The sequence below is a fragment of the Siniperca chuatsi genome, linkage group LG14, assembly GCF_020085105.1.
Source record: "Siniperca chuatsi isolate FFG_IHB_CAS linkage group LG14, ASM2008510v1, whole genome shotgun sequence".
Classification (NCBI taxonomy): Eukaryota; Metazoa; Chordata; class Actinopteri; order Centrarchiformes; family Sinipercidae; genus Siniperca; species Siniperca chuatsi.
In genome coordinates, this window is record NC_058055.1 from 18,611,030 (window position 1) to 18,620,098 (window position 9,069).

Genomic DNA, 9,069 nt, shown 5'->3' on the forward strand with positions numbered 1-9,069 from the left:
TCCATGTCCATGTCCATTTGTCCAGAGAATACGTTTGTTCAGGTGCTGAGATGTAACGGGCCCCTGTTTGGGTTTACCTTCCTCATGTGAATGAATCCTGCAGAGAGCCAGACTGCAGGTCCAGCAGCAGCCCTTTCTCTGCTGATTTTATTTCTCTCTCATGCAGGCTGATGTTTGTTATACATTAATAACATCTAGAAGGAATTTGAATCAGGTTAAGCCACTCATCATTGCAAAGACATCTGATCTTAAAATGGATCATTTCTGGGTTCTTGTGCTTGTTTGACACATTTTGTCTTCTCATTTTCTTCAAATTAAAACCAGCAGCTTTAAAAGACTTCAAATTTTTTCCCTTCAACTGCCATTGTATGCTGGTTCTGGCCAAACCTCACTCTGAGGGCAGGTAAGGTCCTGCAGCTTCATCTGTGGTTGGAGGATTTTTTCACAGCAGACATTTTGTCTAGTCATAGGATGGGAAGTACAGGTGTAACTAATAACATGAATGATGGCTGAGTTCCATATATGTGTGCAGGACATTGATGTTGTTCATGGTGGCTCGCTGACATAATTAATGGGACACTTTAAATAGAGTACCATTTTTAAGTCCAAATGTCTGCCATGAAAAAGTCAATTAAAGAAAAGAACTGATGAAACTTACATTTCTAACATTTATATTTAGATTAACATTAGCATTGCTAGCACAGTTCAACCTGTATGAGGCTGACCTGAGGCAAGGCTGGATCACTGGGCAACTGACCCTCGGGGACCCTAGGAGCACCAGGTTCAGTGCGTGGCAATTCGTTTGTGGTAACTTGAATACTGAATGCACCGCCAAATAACAATAATTTAAATGATAGGATCCTTAGGGCAGGTCTTGAAGCCCTGTCTTAAAGACGGGCCCTATGTCATATCTTGATACCTGTATTATTTTGGTTGATATATTGCTAACATGGTGCATATTCCTAAATAAAATTATGTTTAATCAAATTACCACAAGCAAATTGACACACAGCAAATATGGGGCCAGGTAGTAGCCCTATCACAGCTCAGGATTAGCATTAGGTTTCTGGGTTACAATCTTATGAAGCTGTTTAGTCTTGCTTTGTGTATGCGTACATAATGGCAACAGGACACAATGCACAGATACTTGGAGAAATGTAGGGTGGGGGATGGGGATTAGTCAACAGGGGCCCACAGCTTGGTTTTCCCCTGAGTGCCCTAGTGGGTGAATCCAGCCCTGCCTGAGGCTGACAAAGTGCCTTACAGCATAGCCTGATGAAAGCTGAGTGTGACCATGTAGAGATGACCCTGTCGAGCTGAATCTGAGATGGTCTAAAATGACCTCTACAGAGGCTAAACTGCTTTGATTAACAACATAGCTGTTCCTTTGGTCCTGAGTGAAATGTTTGTATGCAAATTTTAGCATGTGTTGATGCAAGCGTTGGACCACCAGATAGGGCTGCAACTAACGCTTATTTTCATTATCGATTAGTCAACTGATTATTTTCTCGACCAATCAATTAATTGTTCGGTCATGCCCGTCACAAGTTCCCACAGGCCTCAGTGACATCTTCAAGTATCTTGTTTTGTACGACCAACAGTCCAAACCCCATAGATATTCATTTTACTATCATAGAAGACTAAGAAAACCAGCACATTAAATAAAATATGCATGCGATTAATCGATAATCAAAATTGTTGATGATTAATTTTATGCCGTTCAACTAATCGATTAATCGACTAATCATTTCAGCTCTACCCGAAAGAGAGACTAATCAACTGACCGACCAACACTGCTATCAAAGAACCAGAACCAGATGCATTAAAACCACCTGCAGGTACGTCTCATGCCAATGCTGTATTAACTATTTATGATGTATTTAATATATTCATTAATAATTATGTCTGTCAACAAACTTGTCATTGGATAATAAATGTGTGGTATTAATGCAGACTGCACATAGTAAAGTAGTTTCTACAAATTTTAAGTTACTTTTTAATAACATTCAAATTTATGTGTAAAGGTGTTCAAAAATATATGTACATTTTAGTGGGAACCTGAAGTATATGACGTAACTACTCAAACTTACATAACATACCATGGACCACATTAGGATAGCATATAAAACTACTTTCTATTTGTTTTCTTTTGCTTTCATTCTCTTTTTTCCTGCCTTAACTGATAAGAAAAGTAATATTTTCCCATGGATATTTTCAGGGCACCGCAGGCCCGACCTAAACCGGCTGTACTGTAGTATGGTGATCTGCTGCATACAGTTTTTTTCTGAATGGGTGTCACAAATTCAAATGAAATTGAATGCCATCTCAGCTGGTAATGAAACTTAACCTCAAACTTTCATCACTTTCAAAATATCAAAACAAATGCCAGAGATTGCAACACTGGAAAATGTTGCAATCCTTACTCAGTATTGCTTTATACAGCAGCTTGTTTTCTATCTGTATCACACTTGGTTATATGAAGTCACGCAAAAAAAAACAACGCACTAATGATTGTGGTCTTTTACTAAATTGTTGGTTTTATTCAGTTTTCATGTATCATACCATTCATTATATGGGACTTTTTAAAGCCAGCAATGACTCAATGGCAAAAAAACCCTGCTTTCTTTCTTGACAAATATCAATTATACTTGATATTTATACTTGTGTAGATACTATTTAATGTATTAATATACTATTATGGGGTTCTTTAGAATTGTAAATAAAGAAAGACATCAAGAATTCACCAAGAAATGCCACTGAAAAGCTGAGAGCATTCATCAATATGTCACTACTGGCAGTAGGATTTGATTAATTGCAGCCAACAAGCATTTCATATGGTCCTCCCACTAGGGATGGATGATTGCATTATTGTTTTTTTGTGTGACAGTTAACCTATGAGCTCCCATTTAGTTAGATATGGTACTAAGTTTCCAAATGTGAGGATTTCTTTGTTTTTAGTGTAGGTGGGTTTCCTCTTTTTCTTTTAGAAAGCTTAGAAAGGTTAGCACAACTCCTTGAGTCAGTCACTACTGTATCTGCCCTTTTAAAAAGTCCTTTAGCTAGACTAAGAATGTCTAGAAGTGTGGTGTGTTTGTGTAGTGACATGTTTTTTATGCTACAGCATATTGGTGAGGTTAAAGTGCTGACTCTTCCTTTTACTTTGAGAGTATTTGCATCCACATCAGATGAACGATAGGGGGATTGTAGCCCTTTCTATACATAGTCCCCAGTTTTAGGGGACAGAAAGTATTTGGACTGCAGGTTTACATAAATTAAATCATCATATTTCATATTTGGTTGCAGCCAATGGAGTGTTAAACTCTTTATAAATAATAAAGAATGTTTTCCCCCCCAGTAATTAATGTTACTGAGAAGATTTGTACCAGCTATTCAGGGGATTTAACCTTCTATGAGTCACTGTTCAACCGATAGGGCATTAGCACTATGTAGAACATTTATGGACGGCTAGTCCTACAAAAAGTTACATTAATATGAACATGTACTATTAACAGATAGAGTCGTCCTGTCTCTCGTAAAAATAATCCAAGGTCAACTGAAACTTTAAAAAATATGGTGTCTCCCTACCTTCAAAGCAGTCTGACTGTCAAAGAGTGTAATAAATATTTGAAAACTTTATGTCCAAAGTCATTGCAACGGTCTATCAATCAAAAATAGTCCTTTTGCCTTATTATAAATGTAATCCAAATGGGGATACTGTCAAGAGAAGATAATATTACATGACACATGCAGATTTATAAACTGATATATTTGGGCACATTATTCATGCAGAGAACCCCCAAAGGAGATGGGTGAGAGAGGATTAACCTAATTTTTTCGTTTTAAATCCAGTGTACTGGATTTGAGCACTGTCCAAATACTCACTGCCTGCAGTGTATCTGTAACCTATTAGCATGGTGGTATAATAACCCTTTAAGTAATTATTAATGTCAGATCTTTGCTCTAATTAACTAGCTTACTCAGTGTTATTGTTGAAATATGAATGTATTATTTATGCCCATTACAGGCATTAAGCTGAGCCAGAGACCTGTCAGTGTTGTTCTAGTTTCTCTGTCCCCAATGGAGGTCAGCAGTGGGTAATAGATTGCTCCATGTCACTTTATACTGACTGACCTTTAGGGATTGGATAGCTTGGTGTACAGATTGCAGACTTTGCGACAGTGCACAAGTCATATCACAAAGATTGTTTTGTTTCTGGCCGATGCTCATAACCACATAAGGAGAAAACACACATTCGTGCTTCACGGTTTCCTGGCTGCGTCTGTGCTGGATGGACCTTCTCTGTCCATATATACCGTCAACAAACTTTACCACCGGTCAACAGACGTCAACTGCGAGTGGAAAGTGTTTGCTTTCCACTCTCAGTCACCTCCCACAGCTGACTGATAAAAAACCAGCGTGTCTGAGCCAAGGTCATGACTGGAATGTTGATAAGGAAAGGCGGTCACAGCGAGCAGCATATCTGCATGTTGACAGAGTGTAACAAGCAGTGGGAACACAGTGGTCGTGTGCTCTGTCAAGTCAGGTGGTGTTTGACTTGCACATCTTGTTTGTTCAGTGTGGCTCTGAGTGCTTTTTATATCGAAAGGTTATTCTCACATATTCTAGGGCTTGAGCCCACCCAAACCTCTGTCCTTCTCTTCATCCTCCTGTCTCACTGTAAGTCTCTGTCTCTCCTCATTCGTCGCCATTCCCTGCAGGCTTGCTTCCTGTCATGCTTGCTAACTGCTTCTACTGCATCGGACGTTTTAGGTGTTTGCACACTATTGTGTGTGTGTGTTTACATTCCATCACTCTCCAGTCACCAGCGGGAATATGACTGGGTGGAAAATTGTTGTTATTCATGGTTTTGAGTGTTTAGCTGCTCCCCTGCTGGTACACAGTAACAACATAAGCATCTGTGTCACTCGGGTCAGGTTGTTTTTAGGGTGGTTCTGTGTAACTCTGAGAGAAAGGGCGTGGAGCCACGCTAAAAATGAATACACTAATGGCATTATACAGTGCTTAGAGGAAAAAACAAAAACATCAACCAATATGTTGGTTTGGTTTGGACCATTTTTCCAAGCGAACAAACTTGTTCAACCACTGAAGATTACCTGTCAATTAAAGGATAAAGTTGGCGATATTCTAAATGTTTCTTATTGTCACAAATCCCATAACAAGACCTAAACCAACAGTGTGTTAGTCTGTCCCTCAATACTTTCCGACTTCCCTACCCTGCTGTGGCCCTCTGCCATGGATGTGTTTTCAAAAGTTTCTGGACAACAATAGAGGTCTATGGCAACAAGAGGAACAAGCTGTATCAGTGGTGGGGACACAATAGATCAATTCATCGCTGGTTTTGGTCTTTTCATGGAATTCGTTGACAATAAGTTAAATGTACAATGCCACCAGACTTACTGTATCCTTTAAATGACCTGCACACTCTGCACATCTGTCAATAGTTGTTAACATCTTGGGACCATGTTGGATTGATGTGTTTTGTAGATCCAAAAATAAATCAAATCAGAATCAACACTGATCAGGGGACAGAGCTAAGTTTTACAATTCATAATAAACAATAATACAATATAATTTAATATATAATATAAGCTTTACGATTTGTAATGGCAAGAACAAATGGACTCTCTGATATAATAACATACAGATGTTATTATAATTGTTTGGCGTCAATACTTCATTTGTGTATGATTGTTTGATGTGCGAGATGAGAACAGTACACTGATAATGATGACAAAACATCTTAGCGACTGTTATGTCCAGACTTCAGGGACACTCTTCTCCCCGGGTTGAGGAGCCTGACCCTGAAGACTGGATAAATAACTGATGCTCTTTTTCCTCTGTACTCATTCAGAGCAGATTATACTGATGTATGTTTTTGCTACTGTGAGTCCGTCTGCAGACGCTTGAAGTAAACCTACAGAAAGACAAGTGATTGCCTTGAGTGTTTCTTTATTCCGAAGGAATTGCCACTACAGATTATAACTCCATTTGCTGAAGAAGACTATGAGATGCAGTTGAAAGTGCAGGCAAAAAAATCATAAGCTGACCTTGAGTTCAGCTTTTCTTTTCTTTTGATCAAATTGTAAGTTTGTAAAATAATGTTGCTTGGCATGCTTCAAGTAAAAATATCAAATACCTGCTGGACACAGTTTAAAATCTGTCTGATCATTTTGAAATGAATACTTGGGGGCTTTTCGTGGCTCCTTGTCAGACATAATAAGACATTTTCTGACATAATTTTGGCCCCTTGTAACATCTGATGACATTATTATTATTATTATTTTTAAATTCTTTTATTTTTGACATTTAACATACTAAATGATTGATTAACTAAATGTTTAAAAGAAGCCATAATTATGATGGTACACATATATGGTGGCCTGACATGAAAAACAACTCTTTTCCAAAGAGATAGCATGCTGCATATTTCATAAGCACATATTTACTTATTGTATGAAATGGTAATGAGAAATCCAGTCTGATAATCTACACATGCGAAGTTTAAAAGATGAAACACTAAACATGAATTACCCAAAAGGAATACATATATAATCACATGCAGTGCTACAGTATGTTCACAAGGGAGCCAAGCCGGACTGATGAGATGAAAACACTCACAGAGCCTCGGGGAGGGGGGGGGGCACTGGCTTCAACTTCTTGGATTCTAAGTATGAAACAGAAAAGGAGACTCTACATGTTTAGCTTGATGTCTCAGTGATGGTTTGAGCACAGTCTGCTCTGATCAGTTTAACAAGAATTTACATTGTGTCTGCAGACCCCCTATGTCTCCTCTCTATGCTCAGCACCACACCGTAAATCAATGTCAACCCTGAAATAACTTTGTCCTGTCAGTAAAGCTTTGTGCACTTGGCTGGGCGCATTATGTTCCTGGAGTCACGTCTGATCTCTGACTTTGATCACTGCCTGTCGGGCCAAAGTGAAATGTTTTTTTCTTTTCTTTTGGGGCCCCTCTGCACAGGCTTAGCTAAACTAATGCACATGAGTTCCTACAGTCCAGCGAGGGCTGTTCAGATTTCCAGGAAGTCAGTGTTACACTCATGTGGAAAGTATTGTTTGATTTGACTATTCAAATGATCTGACAACTCCCCTTGCTCTTTCGTTAGTTTCTGTCTGTCACTTATTTTTCTATGACTCACTCTGTTTGGAGTGATTGTTATTTGTGGTGTCTTAGCTGGGCGCATTGTGCGTAACCACCGTCTCCGTTTCTCACGGCAGCAGGTGTTATGTTGTTTTCCAGTTTCATTCCCTCATGGTGAATATCAGTTATTGTACTGTCTCTGTGCCACCTGTGCGCATGTTATGTAACCTACTGTGACGCGCTATTACTTCGCCTGGCTACAATCACTGCTGATCACTGGAAAGTCCGGGTGTGACGCCTCTTATAAATGCGCTTCAGTTACCACCAACTCTCTGAAGACGCTAATAATTTCACTCTAACTGCTTGTGGCTATTAGCGCTGATGTTTGTGAATTTGACCTTGTTTTTCAATGAGGCTCATTTGCATAGAAAGGGGCCAATTTTGCGCCAAATGTTGCATATTATTGGCATATTATATTTTATTATTGGTTGCTCATAAAGGCACCCAGGAAGCACGGATTTGGTGATTTGCAGGTCAAAAGATATCTTGACTTGGCTAAAACTTTGCTAAATCTAGTTGATTTTTTATTTTTTGATTTCTAGGTTACATATGACCCTTGTTTCAACAGCATATAGTCGTTTATGATACCACAGACAGCCCGGTTTTAACTTGGATGCCACCTGAAAATCACCAAATGAGTGCTTACTCAGCAGTTTTCACGACTGACAGAATGAAAGAAGTGACAAACTACAACAAAAACTACAAGGGTGTTAAATAAAATCTTGTCAAATCCTTAAAGGAGAAAGTGAGATGTGTGCCTGTGATATTTTTAAACACAAAGTTACCTTGTTAGCCTTTAATTTGTGTCTAGGCGTGACTTCTATTTCAGCAGGACAGAGTCATATTTTAAATATTTAGCCTTCTTGCGCAGCTGTAAGCGTCTGCTGTACAGTAAAACCATTTAAGCAGATTAGCAAATGGTTCCACAGACCTTTTACTGTGTATTCTGCAGTTATCCATCGACCCCTCATAGTGCAGATACAGGAAGAGTGACTGGAAGTAGGCCATCAACAATGCTACTGGAATCATAAGAGGCAGATAGTCTTACTTCCTGCCAGCTGATATGATCATTAACATAAAAATCTTTTGTTGGATCTACCACCTACCACTGGAGGGAGACAGAGGCCAGATCATAGATGTTAAGAAAGATGCTGACCATCCATCCAACAGCTTCCCTTAACCTCAGTTAGGTTTTGTTCTTCATTTACTTCATCATCCCTGTGATATGAAGATGAATCATCCACTGCTCATTTAAAAAAAAAATCCCCTTCTTTCTTTGTTCCGTCTTCTGAAGCACCCTACTGTGCTTGCCTCTTAGATGTCAGATTTCAGCCCTGTCTGCCTTGAAAAGTTTTTAGGCTTTAGTGGGGAATTTCCAGAGGGGGGGATTTGACATCGTTAGGGTTAGAGAAGAAAGAAAGCGTTGAAGAGGTGGGAGCAGCGAGAGCAGCCCATAGCCTGACCAACATCACAAAGTGGGTCTGAATAATACAAAAACACGGTGCTCCTTTCTCCCTGCCTTCATGTCATTATTAAAGGTTGTACGCTGAAGGTGGAAAACACCTAGATAATAACACTGAGGCCAGCTCAATCAATTTTATGGTCTGTTTAATGGAAAAGTGTCAGGTTGTTCTATTACTTTGTACAGTCAGTGTGTCTGATGTGGCATAATGGATGGAGATAAAACAGTGGAAGGTTACATCACCAATCCACATGTCTTATTAAATCTGGAGACACAAGGACTTAAAACAAATTTAAATCTCAGCGTCAAATCATCAGTCATCAGAGGGGATTTCTGCTCTCTTTTTTTGGTGATTGTTAATTTGATTGCTGCTCACAAGAAAAGCACATCAAAGAGCAAAGAAAAGTAGGAGAGGAGCAACCAAGTA

General features: G+C 39.1%; 1 long non-coding RNA gene across 1 annotated transcript; it reads left to right on the forward strand.

Annotated features, from left to right (window-relative positions):
* Positions 1–61: 61 nt before the first annotated feature.
* On the forward strand, positions 62–3,723 carry LOC122887894. The gene is made up of 2 exons (XR_006380634.1): positions 62–403; positions 1,754–3,723. It is a non-coding gene; the product is annotated as an uncharacterized LOC122887894 (long non-coding RNA).
* Positions 3,724–9,069: the final 5,346 nt, after the last annotated feature.